Source organism: Paroedura picta, chromosome 5 (assembly GCF_049243985.1).
Source record: "Paroedura picta isolate Pp20150507F chromosome 5, Ppicta_v3.0, whole genome shotgun sequence".
Lineage (NCBI taxonomy): Eukaryota > Metazoa > Chordata > Lepidosauria > Squamata > Gekkonidae > Paroedura > Paroedura picta.
Genome location: NC_135373.1, coordinates 60,547,107 through 60,557,760, shown reverse-complemented (window position 1 = coordinate 60,557,760; position 10,654 = coordinate 60,547,107).

Genomic DNA, 10,654 nt, shown 5'->3' with positions numbered 1-10,654 from the left:
TATCTTTTTCTGTATTAATAATGTAGATTATTCGTACTATTTCATCATTAATTTTGGAAAATAAAATAAAAATTCTGCTAAAAAAAAAAAGTGGTGGCCTCTAATATGGAAAAATGGGTTTGGTTCCTTGCTCCTCAATATGCGGCCAGCTGCATGACCTTGGGCTTGTCACATAGTGCTGTTTTCACAAGAGCAGTCTAGTCAGAGCTCTCTTAGCCCCACCTACCTCACTAGATATCTCCTGTGAAGAGAGGACTCCTTCAGATAGTGAAATGTGAGGTATAAAAATCAACTCTTCTTCTGGATTTTTTAATGGTTAGGTGGATAATGGAGTGGTTAGAAAACAGCACCCAGAGAGTAGTTGTCAATGGTGTTTCATCAGATTGGAGGGAGGTGAACAGTGGGGTGCCAAAAGGCTCGGTACTTGGTCCAATACTTTTCGACATTTTTATCAGTGATCTGGAGGAGAGGGTGGATGAACTCATCAGATTTGTAGATGATGCCAAATTGGGAGGAGTAGTGACCATCCCAGATGATAGACTTCAATAAGATCTGAAATGCTGGAAAAGTGGGCAAATGAGAACAAGCTGCAATTCAATAAAGAGAAGTACAGAGTTCTACATCTGAGTCACAAAAAGGGGCCTTTTTGGTCCTGGCCCTGAGTCATCTTTAGGCAAATCTGGCCAAAACTTGAGCCAGTCCCTGGACAACCTCGGAATGCAGATGATGTCATGCAGAACCCGCCAGCAACCAGAGGCTATTCAGGGGCAGATTCCTCATCCAGAATTCGTCTTTGATTCTATTATTCTACTATGTGTTATAATGCACACTGTACATGGTGCACACATGTTCTAACAATTATGTTCAGTGATGTATATTTGTATCTTACATGCATGTTCAGTAGAATCATGGAATCATAGCATCATAGAGTTGGAAGGGGCCATACAGGCCATCTAGTCCAACCCCCTGCTCAATGCAGGATCAGCCCAAAGCATCCTAAAGCATCCAAGAAAAGTGTGTATCCAACCTTTGCTTGAAGACTGCCAGTGAGGGGGAGCTCACCACCTCCTTAGGCAGCCTATTCCACTGCTGAACTACTCTGACTGTGAAAAAATTTTTTCCTGATAACTAGCCTATATCATTGTAACAACTGACAATTGTGTTGGTGGTTTCTCCCATTTAAAAATTATAAATGTATCAGTCTGTTAAAAAACAGAACAAATTTCATCTAAGAAACTTAGCCAGAATAACTTTGTACCTCAGTTAGTTTTCTAATTAAAGAATTGGTGTAAACTTATTCCTAAATATCTAACATTTACCACAGTTACCCCAGGGGAGAGATGTTGTTTCCTGTGGTAAAAGAAATCATAGCCATTATTTTTCCTAATGGCTACTGATATCTTAGACATATTGTTAGAACCTTTCCACCTTTCTGCTTCTCTCCATCAAACAGATTTTTTTTCTCTCTGACAATTTCCAAATAGTTCAATGGCTTGGATATGGGTCTATGTGTTTTCCTAATTGGCATTAGTAAGGTTCCCCCCTATCTCCCGCTCTCTTCTTGTTCTTAGCAAAACAGATTCTGTCATAGTCTAAGAGGCACAATAATCAGATTATTTATTATATAAATATTTAGATACCAATTGACCTGTATAGGGAATATTTTAATGTTTGTTTGTGGACAAACATGAAAACATTCCTTAAGGACAACAACAATGATAATGCTAAACATAAAATGTCAGAAGAAAACTGTTCATTTAGACAGCCATCAAATCCCTTCTTTGAGCTTACTAATTGTCTGAGCCTTCTGAAATAAATTAAATTTTAATCCTTTTCAAAAACATGTAAGGGGAAAGAAGCTTCTGGCCTCTTTCAAAAACTCGGATCACTTCGAAGAGTGAGACTTATTTCTCCTGACTTTCAATAAGCCTGCATAGGATAGAAATGCATGTTTTGTCAAAACAACTGGGTTGAGTTTGCATTGTATTATTTGTGTGAGAAAGTTACACGTGAAAAATCTAGTGTGGTGTAGTGGTAAGTATGAAAAAAAGACAGGGCTGTAATTTACAAAACACAGGAGGGGGTAACTGCTCATTGAGGTCTCTCCATGCATTACAGCAGCAGTAGACATCCCATAAACACTGAAGATTCCATAAACACATCTGACCCCTGCCAGAAGATGGCCACTTTTCTACCAACTGCACTTCTTACCACTACACAGTTATCCATCTCTGGAACTTCTTTAGAAAAATCATTACTCTCACAAGGAAAACATCGAAGCCACCTCTGTTCTCTCTCTTTTAAATTCCCCAGTACCTTTATTCAGGCCTCTTGCTAAGCAACCACTCGCCCAGTCTGGCAAGAAAATACTGCTCTCTACAAGGCAGTGTCTCCTGACCAGGGCCCATTATGCAGTGGGGAAAACAGATATCCTACTAATAAATAAATACAAGCAGGGCCTCACAAGACCCCTGTGAGGTAGGTTATGAGAATATACAACTGAGCCAAGGTCACCCAGTAAACTTCCATGTTATCATCATCATTATCATCACCATCATCATCATTTTTATATCCTGCCCTTCCAGTGCTCAGGGTTTGGTTGCAGTCATAAAAACATACAAAGTTAAAACAGTAAAACATTCCAGTCTTGCCCTCAACTAAGTCCCAGATGGGGGAGGCTTGGCAGGAGCAGATCTTCCTTCTTCCTCCTCCCCTAGTGGTGAGGCCAGCTACTATGGTTGATGTTATTTGAGGCCTTGACTATAGGCCCAGTGGAATAGCTCCACCTTGCAGACCCTGCAGATCTGATTTAAATCCTGCAGGGCTGTGATCTCTCCTGAGAGCTCATTCCACCAGGCTGGGGTCAGGGCCAAAAAGGACCTGGCCATGGCCGAGGCCAACTTCACCTCTTTTGGGCCAGGACTCTGAGCAGATATTGAGAAGATCTCAGTCCTCTTGGCGGATTATAAGGGAAAAAGCAGTTACTCTGTCCCAGACCAATAAGGGCTTTAATGGTTAAGACCAGCACCTTGAACCTAATTTAGTCACCAAGTTGATAATGTCCCCAAGTTGATAATATGGAAGGCCTCAAATCTCCTCACTGCCAGTCTTGACTAGCCATGAGGAACACGGGTCAAGAGAGCAAGTGGTTGGCTAGACTGCTACCAGGGCCTTGTCCACTTCTGCCAAGGAAAGCAGACTGGAGTGGTCCAAAGCAGAATCCTGAGACAGTCATCGGGTCTCTCGTTCCCATTCTGCATCAGACCTGGTGGGAAAGTCCTGGCGGAGTAGCAAGATTTTCTCTGAGAAATAGTTCGCAAAAGCCTCACAGCTAATATGCAATTTGTTTTGGGACAATCCTACAGATGTCAATGATGTAATTGTTTTAAATAATTGTGCTGGGCGCAAGCTTGCAGAGGCAATTGCAGCCACATAGAATTTCTTCTTAGTGGCTTTCACTGCCATCTGTCAGGTTTCTGCAGACTGCTTAATAGGCAAATCCTTGGTGCAAAAGATTGTGTTTATTGAAAGCAATCGAGTTAATCTAAACAATTCCTTGTTGGAACTGAGGCAAAGTAAAACAGGTCCAGCATATAACTCCGCATTGAAACCCCCCTCCCATGAGAACTCATGAAATGCGGGAAATCTGCAATGTTCAAACAGTCCTGATATCAAAGGGACCCAAGGACACTTGCTCCAGAGCCGACTTTGACTTTGACTGTAACAGGATTTTGCAAAAGGAGTATAACTGACCGCATGCCATTAATACAACTAAGAGGCCTTCAGAGTAGAAGCACTAACACATATGAACATACAGCATAGACAAACAAGATGCAGGCTAAACTGAAAGAGAATACATTAACTAAACTCTAAACACTAGAGAATGGACCACAGCTCTCCCTAGGGTACAAGTGGATTAAACTACTCTTTCAGTAGTATTTACGTCTACTAAACTTCTCCAACAGGAGTTGCTTAGCAATGACACTAGGAACATTCATTGGGGGGTTAATTCCCTGATATTTCTGTTTAGATTTCATTTTCTCCTGCAAATCTGGGCTGTTTTTCCTGTTTTCTGTCTTTTGTGTTCATGTCTACAATCTCCAGATTTAAATATCCACAGATTTGGCCTATTTCATAATATAACTAATAAACATTATAAAGTTCAAGTTGCATTCAAACAACTCACTCTGTGCCTGATTAGCCCTCCCTGGGGGTATGCTGCCAATAGGGAGAGATCACTTTCCCAATGAGGGCCAATCAGTTCAAATTGCATGCAGACAACACACTCCCTACCTGATTGGCACTCCCTGGGTGTGTGCCACCAATAGCTTGTCTGGCTGCATATGGAGGTGGAGTCAGGAATCAAATCCAGCTCTTGAGATTAGAGCCTGCTACTCTTTAACCACTTCACCATGCTGGATCTCAAGATTGAGCACAGAACTGAGGGGAGGTGAGCCAGAATCCAGGACAGTCAAAGTGCATGTGGTAGCACCCATTGTATTCCTGGGTGCAGTGGGCTTTTCCTCTAGTATTGATAATAAACAGAATATTTTGAAAAAGCTTTCAGTATTTTTGAAATGGTAACTGTTATGAGCCAGCAAGTGTTTTGTTATGAACTAAGATGTTCAAAGTTTCAGAACACAAGTTATCTGGAAGTGATACTATTATACAACATGATTATCCTCTCCTAGACACAATTGTTTTGGCACTTCTTTTGTGTGACGAAAGCAAAGACAACATTATCACTGGGAAGTGTCTTGAATCAGTGTTGCAAAGGAAAAGGGTCCCCCCCCCCTGATAAATTCTTAAAGACATTCCCAGCATCAGACAAACCAACCCTGAAATTCCATCGGTGACCATCCCTTCGATTTTATTTTCAGTGCGGTCTTCATTGCAGTCTAATCACATTGATTTATACTGAATTAGATAGAAGAGTGTAATTCTGCTTAAGATGCACTTTACAGAAAAGTGAGGGGTTGCGCATCAATCCCAAAGGTAAGATCTGTGTGTGTGCCACCAAGTCAGAATTGACTTAGGGTGACCCCATAGGATTTCCAAAGCAAGAGCTGTTCAGGGGTAGACAGGCTGTATAGCAACCCTGGACTTCCTCACTGGTCTTCCATTTCAGTACTAACAAGGGCCGACCATGTTTAGCTCCTGAGATCTGACAAGAGCATACTAGCCTAGGCTATGCAGACTAGGATAGATGTTGCATGGTCTTTTCATTGCATCAGTAATTTTTCATGATTCCCCCTCCCTTTTCTTTGCAATAAGATAGAGAATAAGGTGATATGGCCTGGGGAGAGTTTCCCAAATGGGTGGGAGTTAATTAATTTTTTATGTATTTTAAAAATGTCTTAAACATTTATTGGGTGATATGACATATCGACCTGCCTTCCCAAATGTCCAAAGATGGGCCTGGAGGGAGTAGGAATAGAAGGGGTCCTGGGTGGACATGTACACAGCTATGCTTCCCAACCACTGTGCCACCATTGCACTGCACCTCTTCTGGGGTTTCTTGAAGCCTGAAGATGGTTTCCGGGGGTTCTCAATGGTAAAAAAAAAAGTTGAGAAGGTCTACTCTAATTCAAACAGTGCCATCCAAAGAACTCTTTCCTGGGAGTAAGCTTCATTGAATAGACTCAAGTAGAATTCTGAGTAGACCCATGGTCCAAAGTTCCTAATTATTTGGTCCTATTGTAGATATTTTGAGACATTTTTAATCTGCATTCAGGACATATTCTGGCTGCCATTACTTGTCATCACAATTCTAGGCAATTCTGCCTGTCTGTTTCTTTTCTTTCTCCCCTCTATATGGTATTTTGACAACCCAGCCAATAGCAGCAGGGAGTATTTTTTTTTTAAATCCTTGTAAAATAAATTAAAATATATTCTATTTTGTATAAAATGCCTAAGAAGGGGTAATAAATTCTCCAATATAATTAACCACTACAGATGGCTACAGATCTATTAAATCTTAAGTGCCTGCTTGCTTATCAAATCTGCCCATGATAAACTGCCTTCCAGTTCCTGTAGGTAAATTAACTCTGGAATATATATAATTAACCTCACAACGTACTTCTGTTAATTGGCAGACCAACAAATGGAAAGCAGGACATCCTGCAGAGAGGTGGAGGTGGCAGGAAGTTTTCAAAATGTAGACTCCAGACAAAGCAACAGGGACTGAAAGACTCAATATGAAGTGTTTGTCTTATTTCTGGGAATACGGTTCAGTCCACAAAGACCATCTAAGCGAAATAGCTTGATTTCCTTAGCAATCAATCACCAGAGAACAACACTACATATAATTTATAACAATTTGTTTCTTTTCAAAAGAGTACCAAGATGAAAATAGCATAAAGATCAAATTATTTCTCACTTGAAAGGGGCTGAGATCTTTAAATGAGTGTGGGGTTATTGGAAAGAAATAGCAATCTCTTGTAATACATGAGGCCTTATCACCATGAGATTTTTGCAGGAAACTTCATTAGAACATTCTCCCCCACACTCCAGTTCTTGCTTTCAGTGACCTGGTCTATTTATTCCCACAATAAAATCCCTTGTCCCCCTCCCTCATTTCCATTCAACAAATTGTTTATTCATTAAATGTAAAAAATTCAAATAACCCTCAATAAGTGTCTAATCAGACAAAACTCCCAAGCCGAAGGTGGTTGAGAGAGATAAGAAGAAATCTTGACTTGTGTCTGGCACAGAAATCCCATCGTTGTTATGAGCCCAAATCCTCAGCAATTTAAAAAAAGAGCCATAGGGTCGTTCCATTGATAGAGCCAATTTCCTATTACCCAGTTTGTTTGTTCATAAATTCTTGTAAAAGTAGTCTTTAAAATGCATGATTTTAACTCCAAATTCAAGCACAGGAAAACTTTTTCAAAGGCTGAGCTTTTATATCTCAGGATTATGCATTCAGAATAAAAAGAATAATAGGGGGAAAGGGGGAATGTTTCCAAGAGTTATATGCCAAATAGTACCATAACATGATACAAGTAGTACCAAGACCATACTACAGAACTCCACACAACCAACAAAGGGATCACCAGTGGCCATGCACAGTTGGCTGGATCCCTCATAATTAATTTAAACTGACTGGATCCCACAGTGGGGATACTTGCATTGCACTGGTTTATACCATGCTCACTTCGATTCTGTCTTGGACCTCAAGTTCAGTCCTCTGTAGATTCGTTAATATGGCCACATACATAACACATGCCATAAACCCCATTGAAAGGCATTGCAGTTCCTTTCAACAGGGTTCAACAGGGCCACGAGCCCTGAATCATTTTGATTGATGGACATACCACCAGGTTTGTTTTGCTTCATGATCCACAAACTAAAATTAATCATATTTTTCCCAATGTGTACCCATCTTTATGGCTACCCTCCTAGTAGTATGATGGGAGAAAAAAACTCCAAGACACAGGTTCATTAATTGCTCCAAAGGGCAGTAGTGACTTCTTCACCCATATGAATGAATGGAACATAAGGCTCCCATTGAGCTAGGAGGAATAACATGTCTGATTCATTCTCATAGGAATCCTATAACAAAAGGCTTTATGAAACTGCTGTTCTTCCAAGGCAAAGGCATAAGTGCAGCTGCTGGCCCACCTGTCATCTTAAATGTTGTTGGCACTGGGTTGATTATTAAGACTGCTACAGAGGGATTAGTTAGGTTCTAACTTAGGATACAAGGAGGGGTATGGACTTCTAGAAAATAGGTAGAGAGAAGTGATGAACATAATGAAACATCTAATGATGAAAGTTAGCTTCCCAGGTCAGCCCTTCATGGATTTGCCTTGCCAGGAAGATCAGTGCTGAGCAGCATCAACCAACATCTTATTTGGTTAAGTTGGTATAGGGGTGGCCTTGAGACTTTTTGTGCCAGCTATCATCTCCCATGGTCAAGGTCAAAGGCCAGGTGATAGTGAGTCTGGGTTTCAAGGCCTAGCCTAATGTATGAGGTCCAGGCACCAAGGCAAGATAGCAAGGCAAGGGAAGGCCCAAAATCTGAGGCCTTGTTAGGCCCAAAACTGAAGCACGAGTCAGAATTCCAGGTGAATCCATAGAACACAGATACAGAACAGAGTTCACAGCACAAGAAGTCAAGACACTAGGCAGAGTACAAATGTGGACGAGTCCAAAACAGAGATCATTATATGGAGTCACAATACAAGGCAAGGTCCAAGAAGCAAAGCCCAAGAGGCATGGTTAGGTTCAAAATGAAAGTCAAAGCACACGGAAGCAAGAAGCCAGGCTGATCCTGGGAGTCACAGCAGGAGGCTAGTACAATCATTGTTGCCAGCAAGGGACTGGTTGCAACGACTTGATATTTATGGAACTGCAGCATCTCCACCCCAGATATTATTTCTGCTTCTGTTTTACTCGCTTCTTCCTCCAGTGCTTTAACAGCATGGGTGGGGTGATGACTTTCTCAGAGTCAGGTTGTAATTCTGTAAATCATTGAGGGTGCCTGTAGCTGTCAACAATCCTCAATCAAACGGTTAAGGTACCTATTACTTGTTTCCGAGTTGTCTTCAGACTCCATTTTGGCAAGATATGGCTGAGGTACAAAGACAAACAGTGAATCATGACACTAGGATCTGCTGACTGCAGGAAGGTGGGGCAGCCATTTAAGAGACAGAAGAAAGGGAGGCTGTATGTCAGCCTGGCCCATCTAACTGACAGCAGTTCCTGCCAATCAACCCAGGAGAATGGGGAAATACTCAGGGAGGCAGGAAGAGGAAGGGGGAGAGTATATTTCAGGGAACTTTCATTTTTTTCCTTGAGTTTCCAATAATACCTGTAGCTCCAGAAATTGCTGGGAGTTCCATGGTAAGAACTTCCTGTAAATAAGCAAATTCTTAGGGCCATTTCGCACGGCTTCAAAGTAGCAGAATGGTTGCTATTTGGAAACGCTACTAATTTGCCATAACCCACGATGTCGTAGACAATCTGCAACAATCCTGAAACCAATCAGCAAAAAGCGCTTCGTTGTGGCGCTTTCAGGGGAATCCAGAAAAGTGGATTCACCCTCCGGATAGCGATACACTCCTGCAACCAATCTGCAACAGTAGCGCTAAAGACCTGTGCGTTACCATTGTTGCTGGTTCTTCAAAGTCCCTCCCCCTGGCTCTCTCCTCCAAACTTCCGGCGAAGCGATCGCCATTTTTTTTTCTCCGAGCGAGCGGGGATAAACGCACCGGCGAGCCTCTTTCTGTTTAGAGGCTTCCCTGGCTTCAGTCCTTCACCTTTAGTCACTAAGCACAAACCACTGAAAAGCCCGTTTGCTGAAATAAAGTCCCTTTATTTTTTACAAATAAATTCAGCCGAAAATCGGGACCGTGAGAGGGGGGGGGATTTTTTTTTTATCACTCGAGGCAGCGTGCAAACGATCATACAATCAAACGACAGCTCACATTAGGCAGCTGGATGGGTCTCTCCGTAGCAACGAATCTACCTAGATTCGTTGCTATGGGTCGTTTTTTTTTTTAAAAACCTTTCTTAAAGGGAAAGGGGCTGTTTGGGAGCATGCTAACGGCTGCCCATTGGCTGCTTGACGGCCAGGGGCGGGACGAGCTTGGCAATAGCGCTTCCTTTCTAGCGATTTCTGCCGAGACCGGAAGCCTGTGGGAAACGCTAAAAAACGCAACTGATTCCACTACAAAGGCAGGTATGCATAACGACGAATTCCACTATTTTAAATGGCGATTTTTCATTCCGCAAACAATTTGCAACAAAGATCCCTGTGCGAAAAGGCCCTTACTTTTCTCCTGGGATATTGACCCCCCCATACACACACACAAACACAAAGTCACACACAGTTGTCTAATTCAAGTCTTTATTCTGAGGTATGGGAAGAAAAGCATGGTGTCTTTATTTTGGCTATGCAAAACGGATAAATTCAAAATGGCCTGCCTTCACATATGCACTGGCTTCACAGGCACTCACTAGAATTTTCAAGTTGCTTCAGAGAAGACCACCATTATCTGACAAATGGACAGTTTCTAGTCTAAAAAAAGTTATAAAATGATGTTGATTATACTGACTGCTCTGTGTACTTTCCACTGTATTATTATATGTGTCCACAATTAGACCTCTGAAGAAGACCCAATTTGGATCAAGATGTGTAAGGGATAAAGTTTACTATGGTATAGTTCATATTATGATTTTCTAAGACTAGCCTATGGGTTTATGTATGTCTTTAATTTCATTATTTTATAAGTTGTGCATAATAAATGTTTATATAATTTCATCATTCATATTGTACAATCCAACCTTTAGGGTCCTAACAATTTTCAGTTATTTTTTTTGTTCCTGTAAATTCAAAATGAACCTTATTAATCTAACCTGACAAGAGGAAGCTTTGAGGCCTGAAGATCAACTGGCAATGACAATGATTTTCTATTCAGAGAATAATGCTTTTGTAATCTTAGTGAAAACTTTGCCTTTATATAAGGTTTCATCAATTTTCCCTTTTTTCCCTAATACCTTACTCCTATCAAGAAATTTACTAGTTTTTTTTAATCCCCCATTTTTCTTCCTTGTGTTTTATTTTTAGATTTTTCACCATGCATGATTTATCCCATATATATGAAAAAATATAAGGACATAAGAATACCCATGATCAATTAAACCAGTG